This window comes from Motacilla alba, chromosome 1A (assembly GCF_015832195.1).
Source record: "Motacilla alba alba isolate MOTALB_02 chromosome 1A, Motacilla_alba_V1.0_pri, whole genome shotgun sequence".
In the NCBI taxonomy this organism is placed as follows: Eukaryota; Metazoa; Chordata; class Aves; order Passeriformes; family Motacillidae; genus Motacilla; species Motacilla alba.
In genome coordinates, this window is record NC_052031.1 from 62388087 (window position 1) to 62402473 (window position 14387).

The 14387-nt window shown below is 35.6% G+C and overlaps 1 long non-coding RNA gene across 2 annotated transcripts; it reads left to right on the plus strand.

Annotated features, from left to right (window-relative positions):
• The first annotated feature begins 3282 nt into the window (after positions 1-3282).
• Positions 3283-13995, plus strand: LOC119708491. 2 transcript variants are annotated; one of them, XR_005259087.1, is made up of 3 exons: positions 3283-4004; positions 12024-12169; positions 13809-13995. It is a non-coding gene; the product is annotated as an uncharacterized LOC119708491 (long non-coding RNA). The 2 variants fall into 2 exon arrangements; XR_005259086.1 differs by having other exon boundaries at positions 3283-3423.
• Positions 13996-14387: the final 392 nt, after the last annotated feature.

The following is a 14387-nucleotide window of genomic DNA, read 5'->3' on the forward strand; positions in this document are numbered from 1 at the left end:
CTGTCATATTCTTCATTTAGCTAAGGCAAACCCACTGCAGATAGTGTTGAATAACACCATCAAATGTACTAAAATTGTGTTGAACATACTGTAAGATGACATTTCTGTGCAACTTGTTAGACCTAGTAATTAAAAAGTATTGTTGCTTTCATAGATCTTTTAGAATGAATGGGGCTGGTCATTTTGGAAAGAGGCACGGCAAACTTTGCTGTTGGGATTTGTCCACCTATCCACTTATTGCTAAAATATCAATACTTCTATTGCACTTCATTTGGTAAATATAAATTCAAATAATTACTTAGCTACCCTAACTTCTAATTAGAAGTTATTATTAGAAATTATAGTTATTACCATAACTATAATTTTTGAAGGAACCTCGTTTATTCTAGTCTGCTGTTACTAAAGAATGGACTCATTGAGATGGGATGGGATCAGCCTCCTTGCTCAAAGCAGAATCAACTACAGCACAGTGTTTTGGAGGTCAAGCCCATTTGCAGGTGGGCTTGAACATCTCCAAAGATGAAGACTTTACAACTTCTCTGGGCAGCCTGTTCTGGTGTTCAACTCTCTGACATTTAAAAAGGGGTTTTGCTACCTATGAGACCAATTTCCTTTATTTTATGTTGCCTCTTTAACTTTCAATGGTTACTATTTAAAATTGCCTGGCTCGGTCTTCTGTAGTGCCTTGCATCTGAGATATATACACATTCTCCCTTGAATCTTTCTTCTCATGGATAAATGATCCTAGCTCTCTCACTCTTTCTTCCTATGTCAAAAATTGGAAATTATTTTTATTTAGGTGGGGAAACTATGTTTCAAATATTTTAAATACAATTCCAAAGTTTATCCCAACTTCGTTATTGATGTATTTTTGTTATTCCTGATAATATTATTATAGATATACCGATCCTAAAATCATCACATTCTTCCTTATTAAAATACCTCCTAGGACCTCTGTATGCTGTTTTAGTGTGTAGAGTGTGTATAATAATCAAATATTTCTTTTTACAGTTTAAAAAGTGAAAAAAATTACAGTAAGTGTCTGCAGTTGTATAACATTTAAGGTGCAGTGGTTGTAATTAATACTGTGGAATACTAAAGTGCATGTATTTCAAAGGTATTTTTATTTCTGCCATCAGGAGGTGTGTGTCCTTTCACATAAACAGCACTAGAAAAACCTTATCTTAGCTCACCCTGTTCATACAATCATTTCCTTTTGGTTGGCAGACTGTTCTTCACTCCCTCAAAATGGCCAAAAAGCATTTTCTCTCTCTGCCCTTTCCAGCATGTCAGCGTTACCTTGGAAAATAAATACTGAAAATCTCCAATTTAACCTTTCTGAACTACAAAACCACTGACAGTAGCTACCTATGTTTTTTTCCTAACTTCTTTTTTCAGTAACACAAGACTCCTAATTAGCCTTCCTTCTTCAAAATTTCTTTTCCCTGAATTAATTTGTAACTTCTAAGGATAAATATTTTCCAGTTGCAAATTTGCACTAATATCTAGTCTTCTCTATGCACTGTCTTTCAGTAAAGGTCAGTGAGGGACAAGAAATGTGACTTCAAATGAAACAGATCAGCAAAATTCTTTTCATGGGGTTTACATAGAGTAACAAGTGCTAAATGTTAAGATTGTTTACTCTAGTTCAGGTGCTTTCTTACTTGGAGGTATCTCACTCTGGTCAAGCCTCCTTAGAATGCCATCTTGTAGAAATGTGTGGAAGGCTTTGAGTCTCTTTCTTGCAAAATTTTACACGCACAAATGAAAACAGCAAAAAAATCAATAGTAGAACACTTTTCCCCCATTGAAGTATGACTTAAAAGAATCATAATTTCATACAAATAGCAGGATATAAAATAAGTAATAAAACACCTTACTCTGAAATATATCAAGGTATCAATCAAGTACTGAGGATGAGGGATACAGCATCCTCACTGTTTTTTCAGATTGATTTGAAAGTGAAGAGACATTAATTCCATTTAGATGTTAAGAAGAACTTCTTCACTGTGAGAGTGGTGAGGCACTGGAACAGGTTGTCCAGAGAAGTTGTGGATATCCCATGCCTGGAAGGGTTCAAGGTCAGGTTAGATTGGGCCCTGATCTACCTGGTTTAGTGGAAGGTATCCCTGCCCTTGGACAGGAACCAGTTCATCTTTAAGGTCCCTTCCAATCCAAAGCATTCTAGGATTAGCTAAGGACAAAAACACCCTCTATTTCCAATCTTATTTGTTGGTCCCATGTGTTCTTATTATTATTAACTTTTAGGTAACATTTTCATTTATCAAATACAGCTTCACTTAGAAACCCACTTAAGTTAATGGTTAAAATCCTAAAATCCCTTTTTGCCCTCCTTCCCTTTTCCCATTCCCTATGTGTTTATGAGCTTAGTGATTGTGGGAAATGTTATGTTATCTATATAACATTTTCATTAACTGCACGATACTACAGGTCTTGTCTTGCACCAGTCATATTGAGCCAAAAATCTATGACTTATAATCAGTAAATTTCTTGACTGTAGTGGGATTTTTGCTTATTTTAAGACCTTCAGAATTTGTTCTGTAGTTTTCGCTGTACTAAAAGAACTTGATCATGTTTTCATGAAATAAATCTAGTATTTTTTTCTATTGGTTTCTCTCTTCCAGGATCTCATTTCCTCTAAGACATCTGGCATGTAAAATTGGCTGACAGGAATGTTGCCTGGTGCATGAGCCTTGGAATGTTAGCACTCCAAAGCTCAGTGCCATATCATGAGTGTGTTTTTCATAATGTTGGGAAGGATAAGTTTCCAGTTTATTCTTGTGCACAGACTCAGGAATTTTCTTTTGCCAGTGCCTTCACCAGTTGTTATATGTAGGAGCTAAACCTGTAGCTGGCATTGTACAGAGAGCCCCTATGTGTTTGATTAACCAGTCTCAAAACAAGACATCAAAGCTGAAAAGCTTGATTTCTCTCTGAATTGAATGCCATGAATACATTCACAAGGTTTTTAGATGTTTTTTCCCCAACTTGTTTTTTACTTATCTGTTACAAGGGTAATGGACTGTAAAAATATTTGCTTTGCAGAATAGTCATGCTCTATGTCTTTCTAGTAAAACAAACAAAACCAAACACCAGTCAACCTGAAATTATTCTTTGGCTCCACTAATAAAAGGGGTTTCAACTGATCATACTTAATTTTGGATGGGGCTTTTGGGCAGGCTTATAGCTGAATTACTGTTAGTTTTTTAATATAAGGAACGTATAATTGAATTATTCCGAGCTGCTGTCATCTACTGCACGTAACATATGAGTGGTATTATTCCATTAGCCAGAATTGCATCACATTTGAGCTGTCATACACTCAGCTACACTGAAGTCAGGGAGCTGCAGCTTCTCTCCAATCCTTCTTACAGTTCCGTGTCTGTCACTTTAAACCAAGAGGTGAGTGCCAAATTCAGCGAAGCTCATTGAATATACTGGGGCTAAAATTGCTGCAAGAAGTTAGAGAAGTAAAGCTAAGGAGCCAAACAGGAGTGGTGGGAGCTAGAAGAGGAATAAAAAGGTGGGGCTGAAAGCAAGGAAGCAAAAAAGAATTTGTTAAAATCAAGGGTTAGAGAAACCAAAATGTGCACTGCATAAGAATCCTCAGAGATAGCCTGGTCAGTCATCCCTGGCAAACGTTCCTTATGCTTCAGTTTCTCAGTCAGTTTTCTCCTTGGTGTCACTGCTCCTCTTTCTTGCTCAGAACAGGCTGAAGCTTTCTCATTTGCAGGTTTCCACTCGGCTTATATGATTTTCCTTTCCCGTCTGGTTTTCCTTAGTTCTGTATTATACAAAAATTTTCTCTTTTTGCTGCTTTACATCAGTGGAATTCCCAAGGGAGAAATCAGATTCTTTTTATTTCTAGTAAACAATAATATAACAGTGAAATAAACTATTAACTGCCCTACTGACTGCAAATATTTTCATACAGGACCTGTAATAAATGTGTATAAACTACAAGGATTTCCATCACTATGGAGGTAGGGAACTTGCCTTGGTTTTTGTGCTATTGAAAGATAAGTCACCAAAAACATGCATTTTTTAAAGAAAAAAATTCATTTTAGAAAGCCAAACATTTTGCAGGCTATGCATAATCCTGAGTCTCGGCTGAGAATTTGCTCCAGAGACAGAACTTAAAATAATATAGTCACAGGGTACTGCATGAATCTGAAATCTATGCCTCCTTCAAATTTCAGCTCTTGGTCTTGCACAAAGGAAATAGTTTCTTTTTTGTCAGATGTAAAATACCTTTCTGTGTCACATGCATTTACAGTTTAGAGGAACATTGAAAAAAAAAATTATAGGTAATTTATTTCTAATTTCCAGTAAAACATGTTGCCTAATCCTGTGTGCATAAAAGATTTCAAAATTTACACCAGAAGCAGATTTTCCTTGAAGAATTTAAAAAAATGTGCAGAATCATGAATTTTGAACTCGATTTTATGCATATCTGTAATATTTTGCTAAATGTTTAATAATTCATCTGTGCTGTATAGATTCATTGATATCATTGATTGCCAGTCAGACAATGCAGTTAATGGAAGGCAAGAGTCTTTTTATGTGTTTCATTTACTCTGCCATCTTTTTCCAAGACTGAAAGAACCCAAGCTTTTCATGTTTTCTTGTATGTCATGTTTCCTAGACCAGTGGTTATTTTTGCATCCCTTTACACAATTTAGCGACTTTGATGCAAAAACTGGTTACAGCATCCCAGTGGAAGCCTTAATAAGTTGCTGTATTTTCTTTCCATCTTCTATTCTTCCTCCCCTAGTTTTGAATGTGTATTTTACTATGAATTGGCTCCATTGGAAATAGAATAAATAGTTAAGTAAATTTGGTTTGCTAAAGGTGAAGAATACTTCTCCTTACTTCATGAAATTTATGTGCAAAATGTAACAGCCTTCTTCATTTCTTTTCTTTACTGTGGTGTTTTTTTTATTAGGATGTGACAAATTTAGGATCTATAGCATGATGTTACATGAGTGAGAAGGTATTCTAAATTGCTGTATGAGAAGCCTTGTTATGATTTCTCAGTCCTAGATTTTGTGCTAATAGGGAGATGAAACATTGTTATTTAAAATAGCTCATCATGTCTATGGCAGGATAAATTTGACATTTTCAGAGGACATTTTTCTCCACTGCCTAAGAGCCAGGCCTGAAAACTAGAATTATCAAGAGTTACACCTAGGTGTTCATTTGGACTCATTCACCACAGCAGAGAAAGAAAGTTCTTGAAAATTCCTCTTACTTTTTTTCTATAGTGAATCAAGCAGATGCTAAGCTAAAGCAGAAAGCTAAAGTTAGCAGAAACTAGAAATCACTTGTTCAGTGTTTCATGATGTCTAAAATTCTATAGAGGTAGGTGCATGTATTTGTTTATATAGATAACCAAATTTGGATGTTTTATCCCAAAGCTGTAACTGGGTCAGCTGGCATTCTTTTTCCAAATTTCTGCCCTGGGTGAACTCTTCTGCATCCTCTAGAACAATGAAATGAGGAGTTTGAAAGAAGTGTTTACTCCTCAAAATGCTGCTTTGCTAATACATAAAAGTCACGCTTGATCATCTATATCAAAACATTTTTTCCAAGGACAATTTCAAATTCTTGAAATATTCCATAGCATATTTTCCAAGTACAAGTTGGCAGTCATCTGAAAACTGGGACTATAATTTCTCAGTTATAAATTTTATCTTCTTCAGATCTTGAATTTAAGGTGAGATGAATGGCCTTAAAATGTAAGAGGGTAGATTTAGATTTGATTTTAGGAAGAAGTTCTTTCCTGTGAGGGTGGTGAGGCACTGCCACAGGTTGCCCAAAGAAGCTGTGGATATGCCCTATTCTTGAAAATGTTCAAGGCCAGACTGGATGTGGCTCTAAGCATCCTGGTACAATGGAAGGTGTCCCTGCCTGTGGCAGGGTGGTCGGGACTAAAGATTTAGGAGGTCCCTTTCAACCCAAAGCATTTCGTGATTCTGTGAATGTTTCTCTTCTGTCAATAATGATATGCTTTCATACTCTTACTGCTTTCTTCTTGACCCAGTATGGAAACAAAGATGTCTTTCCTAGGCCTTTAAAATAAGCAAAATCTTGGTCCTCTTCTGAGCAGACAGCATGACAAATAATTATGTAAATTGAGAGTATTGACTTTTCTGTATTCAAAAACTGCCCAAATCTCATTTGGTTAAGCATAAAAATCCTCTGTGAATGTCATTAGGAATATTAATGAATATTCACATTTTAATTGCCTCAATTTGGTTTTGATAAGTCATTTTTGAATTGACTGTTAGTCCTTCCTCATATATGAGTAAAGTCTTATTCTCTAGAGACTGAAGGAATTGTATTCACTATATAATTTTATTTAAGAATTCTCTTTTTTTTAATTGAAGTTGAAAACTTTAATCAGCTGGTAAATTAGAGTATACTTGTTACAGCTTGCTTGTCTGAAGATCTTGCTTCCCTTGTAATAGAAGATTCTTAAATCTTACTGGCCAGATGATGGTCAGAAGAGGAGTCTCTGTTAGCAATTCAAAAAGTATTGGTTTATTTTCTTGAACTGTCTCAGGTTTTTTGTCTTTTTTGAAGTTTTTGCCATATTGACAGCATAGTCTCTGTTGTGCAGCCCTACTGACAAAGAAAGGGTTGAGAAACATGTAGCCATTGCTGATTTCTCCTAAATCAATATCCCTTGATTACTTTCATGATCTAAATTCCTGTTTTGATCCCATCTAGACATAGATTTCTCAAGTGATTATTAGAGAGAGGCAAAATCCCCTTACCATTTCTCTCAGTAGCTGAATTTCTATCTCTGTCAAAACAGAATCTCATTGTTTTCTTGAAAAAACAGAAGAATGATGAAAATAAACCTGTTATTGATAGGTATATAGTTCAGGTTGCAGTTGAAACTAGGGCATGCTAAGTGTTGGCAATGGTTGTAGAAAACTGTATTTGTTTTAGTTTACAGGCCTGTTCAGAAGGACTCTGATACCTGAGGATGGTACTAAGTGGTTTCAGTAGGATTTCTAGGCTGATGTTAGAATAGCAGCTACTGTCCTTTACCTTCTGAATTTGCAGTCTGGTAGATTCCAGTGGCTGAGACTTTCATACTTAACTTGTATAGCATTGTAAGTGATACATATATGTATATATATATATATATATATATACACACATATCTGATATATTTATCTAACACTATGTTCAAATGAATGCAATAGCTTAATTTTTTTTTTTTAAGTGACTCTGAAAAGCCTGGGTTGACTTTATGTATGTGTTTTAACATACAGATTAATTTCTTTGGCAAATAAAGAGTTTAAAACTGTAATTAGCAATGATTAAAGGCAAACCTAAAGACATAAGCCGCAGATTTAAATGAGTGAATTGGCATTGTCCCATGATATATAAATATAGATAATCTCTTTGTAACTGGATAAGGACATTGTATAAATGCTTGTATAAGTGCTTGACAGCACTTCCTCTTGGTATCAGTCCCTTTCTCATCAGATCTATCCTACACTTGATGCTCTGTTTTCCAACTCTAGAACAATAGAATGCATGCAGAAAAGTATTTGGTTTTAACAGTGAATGTAAAACCAGTGCTGGAATTATTGAGTGCTGCTCTTGGTTTTGTTGTGAATTATCTGGTTTTTAGCAAATTAGCTAGAATTCGTTCTTTCCCTTTTGTTTGATGCAAAAAGAAGATAATTCTGCTTAATTTTCTTCTGAAAAACACTGATGTGTTCCAGAAGTAAAAAGAATTATTCCTCCATGATCTCATAACATAATTATCTGTACTAGTTACTGTCAACTTTTTTGTTATGTTTAAATTATATGGCATATCACCTTGATAATGTGTTAAGGCTTCAGTAACCTGAGGTACCACGTGACACATTTTTAAACTGGGAGTATTAGAGGGGCTTTTGTCATAGATTATTATATATTTACTCTTATGTTTTAGCTTTTACATTTTTGCATTTTTTAATTCCCTGAAACTTTTTAGGTTAAAATTTCGCAGATTTATTCTCTTCCTGAGCAGTATCTCTAGTTGTATGAACATTCTAAAATTTGGCAAATAATAGACATTTTTGGGTAAGGGGGCAAGCTGCATAGGAAAGAATCCACTGTATTATAAATTATCATGGATTCTTTTTAGCCAAATATTGAAAAATTTTTTTAGAATAGAAGAGACATTCCAAATAAAAATTGCATTCGTTTGTTCCACTGTTTGCACTGATAGATTGATAACCCTTTTCACATTGAATATTGCACATTAAGTCAGCTTTTTGTGCAGCTGGAGAATCTCTCATCTGCACAAGCATGTGCTGCATACATCTAATGATTATTGCTTTTTCTAAAGCTTGAGAGAGTTTAAGTAACTGATATAACAAGTCAGGAAGAAATCACAAGATACTGGAAAAGCACAGTGTTCTCATGGATTAATTCTGATTTTTTTAATCAAGGTCCCAAGGACAATTTACCTGTATCTGACACTATTGTGCTGACTGATATTGGGAAGTTATTCTGTCCAATTCATAATAAAATAAAAACAGTGTGATTCATTTATCATATTTGGGAATGTAAGAGGTATAATGAAGGAGGTTTTTAAAATATTCTTTGGAAAGTTTCAGCTTTAAGTAAATAAGTTTCTGTGTTTATTTGCTACTGGGAAGCTTGAAGAAATAGAAAACACTGCAAGGAGGAGACAAAGTTTCTTGCTCATGGCCTAGGTTTACTCTCACATAAGAAGGCATACAGTGTTAAAAATATTTTCTGAGGGATTCTCTAGATGGATAATTATTAGAATGTGAGGGATGGGAAAGAATGTTTAGTGCTGATACTTTTTGTATGAAGAAACTTGTTCTTACAGAACACAACAGTTGAAATAGGAGCAGAGAGTAAAAAGGGAAGTGCTTCCAGTGCTGATGAATGCTAAAGATAATGCCAACAAGGATAGTTTTAGGACAGGATATATAATAATTGTCATTTTCTGAAGCAATAGTTTGTCAAGGTACTGGAAAATTACTTTCAGATGAAAATTCAATCACATTTACAGAATGTTCTTTTCTTACAGTCTACAGCTTCCTCAGGAGGGGAAGAGGAGGGGCAGGCACGGATCTCTTTCTCTGGTAGCAGGGCCTGAGGGAACTCTGTGAAGTTGCCGGGGAGGTTTAGACTGGATATCAGGAAAAGTTTATCATCCAGAGGGTGGGCCCTGGAGCAGGCTTCCCAGGGGAGTGCTCACTGGAGTTCAAAAAGCATTTGGTCAGCGCTGTCAGGCACATGATGTGGTTCTTGGTGCTGTCCTGTGCAGGGCCAGGAGCTGGACTTTGATGACCCCTCCAATTCACAATATTATATGATTCTATATTGTATTAGCTTAATGTGATTATCTATACGTTTTCTGGGAAGCTGACTCCAACAAATGGTGGTGGCAGCCCCTCAGTCAACAATGTTACCTGAACCGTAAAGAAAACAGAAGGTGTAAGGAAATTAAAAATCTTCCTGTTGCTAGGAGTCAGTGAATAACCTTACTCTTTGAGAATGCTCCTTCAAAAATCAAAGGGAAAAATGTTGATTTGGGTTTGTGTGGTTTTGGTTTTTTTTTTTTTTTTTTTTTTTTTTTTTTTTTTTTTTTTTTGTTTTTTTTTTTTTTTTTTTCACTGGACAAAGGAATAGAAGAAAGGAGAAAAGTAAGACAGCATAAATGGAAACTAGCCAAACAAAATCTAGTCAAGGGAGTTTAACTCTGGCAGGGGAAGAAGTTTGAGCTATGTGAAATATAGGCAGCCTGAAGTTTATAATTTGTAATTTATCTGAAAGACATATAGTAATTTAAAATCCTTAAATGAAATACAATTTAAATGTACCATGTATTAAATATTGTTGAAGAATGTCAGTGAAGGAAGAAAAAACAGAGAAATTAAAAAATAATAAAACTCATTGCAAAGCCTTCTGTTGAAGTAGCATGAGGCATATCATGAGTTCATAAAGGAAAAATATAATATATCTATATTAATAAACTTACAGGGAAAATATTTCTGCAGCAAGAATTTTAATAATTGTATCAATATCACTTTCATTATTGAGAAGGATTTTTTTTTTAATGGGCCTACTTATGGTATATATTTATGTACTGATTAAAATAACTTACCGAGTCTTGGCCCAAGACTTGGATGGCATTTCATCCTGGTAATTCTGTTACTGCACTGGGGCTTAGAATAAGTAAGTTTAAAGAACCAGTCTGTTTCTTTTTAGAAAGGAAATAGAAATGCAGAAAGACTAAAAGAGAAATCATTCAAACCAGAGATTTTCTTTATTTAGTGCCCAGGAAAGTTCCAGTTTGTCTCAGAATAGAATGATTAGAAAGAAGATTGACTTTATCCTCAAAATTACAGAAGTATTCAGAGCCAGACTTGCTGGACTCTGGCATTCGACAGGGTATAAAAACACAAGCTGCAATCTTGGGAAGTTTAAAAAAGAGAACCTGGATGTCAGTGGTTACCTCTGAGGGCAGTAGAAGTGTCCATAGTTGAACATCAGATCTAAGTTTGTAAGGTGCTGTTGAAACTCCTTGACTCACTGGGGGCCTTGGATACAGTTAGCATGGTGCAAGTTCAGCCTTAAATTATCTTGATTTTGAGATTCAAAACAGTATGGATGGTGAGATAGGTAGAGCAAAAAGTGAGATTAAGTATGGGAAGGCATGTTTTAATATTAACTGGTGCAGTGGCTCTGGCTGGCATGACAGAGAATATGTAATATTTGAATGAAGTTTAAAAGATGGATAAAAAAAAGAGAAATTCTGTTTAAACAAAACACGAGCAGCAGGAAATGTTTGATAGTAAGATTTATTTGCATAAAAGGCTACTTGAAGTGTTTTGTCTGAAGTCAATTGCTTATTTATTGATTACTAAACAACAACAGAATGTGCTTAAAGCAGTACAGGATTGTTTTCAGCATGTTAAATTACCAAGAAATTTACTGACTGATTTGGCTCTAGAAGTTATGTGTACAAAAAAATATTTGAAGCTGGGAAGTACCAACAATGATAACAATATCCAGATGAAGATCTGCAGGAAAGGCAATGATATAAAGCATTATTTGAAAAGTAAGGGTTTGAAGAATGTGAAATGAAGAAAACTCTCCCCCTTGCACAATATGAATACCAATTCTGGTGGGGATTCTGCAGGCAGGTAGTTTTAATAAAATCCATATGAATTCAAACACAGGTAAGAGACTGATTCTCTGTAATTTGATTTAGAATAAAAATTATAGATGTGACTGAAAATTAAATAATTAAGGAAAAATGTACCTGAAATCCTATAAATAATCCAATAAAAATTGGCAGCTTCTCTGTGGTCTGTTAATGGTGGAAAGAGCTGGTTTTCCCTGCTCTGTCTACTTTTGAACTCAAAATATCTTCAAGTGATTATAGTTATGTTGTGTGCCATGAGGGACTGAGGGCATGCTTAAAGGTGTAGCACTGGGCACCCCAAAAATTCTGGCATTGTGGCTTTCCCTCCTCCCCCTGCAAATTTTAAGCTAATTGAGGTATGTGCAGAATCAGTGGGAGATCTGATTTCATTCGATGTTTAGCCTGATGGCAGTCAAACTTTTATCTCTCAGCATGCCCAAACCAGTAGACTTTACCAACTTTTTTTGTTGCAAGGGCTGGGAAGACATTTGTCACTTTTCCTATTGCGTCAGTTCACCATGTAGCAAGAATAGGTGGTATATGCAACAGAAGGATAAAGCAAACAAAAAGAGCAAAAACATTACCTAGTGGAGAGAGAACATGCTGAGAAGCAAGTCCTGGAGAGCTTGGAGCCTGATACAAAGACAGTGCATTTTAATTGAAATGGTTGTTTTATTAAAGATTAAGTCCAAGCACTCCCCAAACAAACAAAACCAGCCCAGTGGTAATCTGAAAATCCTGCTTTAATCTTTGTTTTATCTCAGTTTGACTAACACTTCTCTTCCTGATCTGTTCAATTTCTTCTCAGTGTTTTGGTTGTCAAAATACAGAGATGACAAATGACTTCTTTGCAGAAAGCCGGCAGAAAATCTGTGTACGGCTGATGCATCGAGCAACATGTGGGGAATGTTAATAGCTCTGTCACCCTCTCAGTTGGGAAAACACTTCTCAGAGGTAACTCCTTTTCACAGAGATGAAACATTGGCTTAAAACCACCACTAATCCATTTCATATTTTTACTTGTTGTATCTCTTGTACACAGTTTTTTAGATAGAAGTTGTAAGAGCCAAAATTTAGGCAATAATGTAAGAATAAAGGGTATTTTAAACCAAGCTGTATGAAAATATAGGACAAAACCACACATAGCTTAATGAAGTTGTCCATGTATATAAAAAAAAATCAGTCTATTTCTCTCTAGTATTCAGTATGAACTTTGTACTAATAAAATAAGAATGTCTTCCATGACATTATTAGCTGCTGTTGTTGATAGTCCTAATTGTCACTAAGTTTCCGCAAGTCCTGCTGTCTTTCATGTAGCAATGGTTTTCTAGACTGATTCTTTTTCTTTAGTTGTGATCCAAAACCTGTTTCAAGTTAGGGCAATAAATAAGATGATTACCAAGTAAGTCAATATCTAGGTTCGGTTAATATGCAGCAACTCTTAGATCAAATTTCCTGTGAATTAAATTCTCTGTGTCAGAAGAAGCACACAACTGAAGAAAGAGGCTGAACACGGAACTTTTTATTTTTTCTGATCTGTTGGTAATTTCTTGTACATTTCTTCAATCTGTGTTCTTATTTTACTTGTGTTAGCATAGCCTCCCATTCGGTTGAATTTATTAACAAGCTGTTCACGTAAGATTAAAAACCTGTGGTAATGCAATACATATGATTAACAACTTTAAAAAACTGTGATTAAGATTAAAAATAATGGATTTTTACAGTTTTTCTTAGCTGCATTGCAAAACTCTCCATTTGTGATCTCTGTTGATTGAATCTTGTAATGAGAATGTAAGAATGAAAACGTGTTGAATATTGCTGAATAATTATTTTTAAACTAAAAACTCCCTAAAATATTAGGATAAAACAGTGTGGGTTTAAGCATTATTGCCTGTAAATGTTTAAATACAGAGAATTTTGCGTGAAGGATATCACTTCAGGGATTGTGCACTTAGAGATTGTGCATTTGGAATCTGGAATGGCAGCAAGATAAAAACACAAGGAGTCAGAGTAAAGATTAAATGGGGCAACCAATCCAGGAAACTGTTTTGCCCTTTAGCCTTAATCAATATCTAGGTAAAAATACTAGAACAAGGCAACATGCAGTGAAACTCCTACCCTCCACTGATTCACGATTTTGGAACTTCTTGAACCAGAGGCATTTTTCTGTCAGTTTTTGCCGTGGTAGGGCTGTCCTCAGGCCTTCCAGCACCAGAGTTCACTGGCAGAGAGGAGCATTTCCCACAACTAAAGTGGATGGAATTATGAAGCACTTCAACCAAATGGAGATACACAAGTGTTTGGGACCACATGGAATACATAGGAGGGTGGTAAGGGAGCTGCACTATGGTGTTGTGAGGCTGTTTTCAATCATATTAGAAAGATTAAGGAAAATGTGTGAGTTTAGTGGCTGAAAAAGGCAAATAGTGCACCCATCTGAGAGGGCCACGAGCTGTGGACATGCACATTGAAGGACAAATTGACAACGGGGAATGGTCTGCATAGATTTACCATCATCATGCCTGATCAGTCTGATTGCCTTAATGTCACCTATGAACTGTGTTCTTACTGTGCCCCCCTTCTGCTCATTCAGGGAAAGGATGAACACTGAGGGTGCTGGAACAGATTGCATCAAGGTTTCACATATGGTGCCACTCCACCGTCAACTGGGCATTCCCGATGATGTCCGTCTTCTGCATTTTATGCAGCAGTGTGCAGGTATGAAGAACTTGCCTCTCTTTCCATGGTAGTTTAGTTTTTAAAAAACCTTGAATGAGGGACCTAATTTACAAACATTTAGGAAATACCATATCATCCTGTTTTTCCTTGACTAGGTTCTTGTCAGTTTTTAAAAAAAGAACTCCCAATATATTTCTGAAGCTTGCCTCATAGCAATCTTCCTTTTCCCGCAACATACCATATTTATCATATAATATTTATTTACCTACCCACAGATTCTGTTCTTGAGAGCAGAAGTGATAGATATATAAGCCAAATACTGTCTACCACTTAGTTCTGTTGTAGTGAGCAGCTTTTGAGAGACCTTTGTAAACCAGAGTTCAGTCATGTTCCTCTGTGCATGAACACAGTCAGTTCCTGGTCATTCACTTCTATCAATTTTATCTATAGGTTCCATAATTTCATCTGCTGACACTTCCTTTCATCGAGGCTC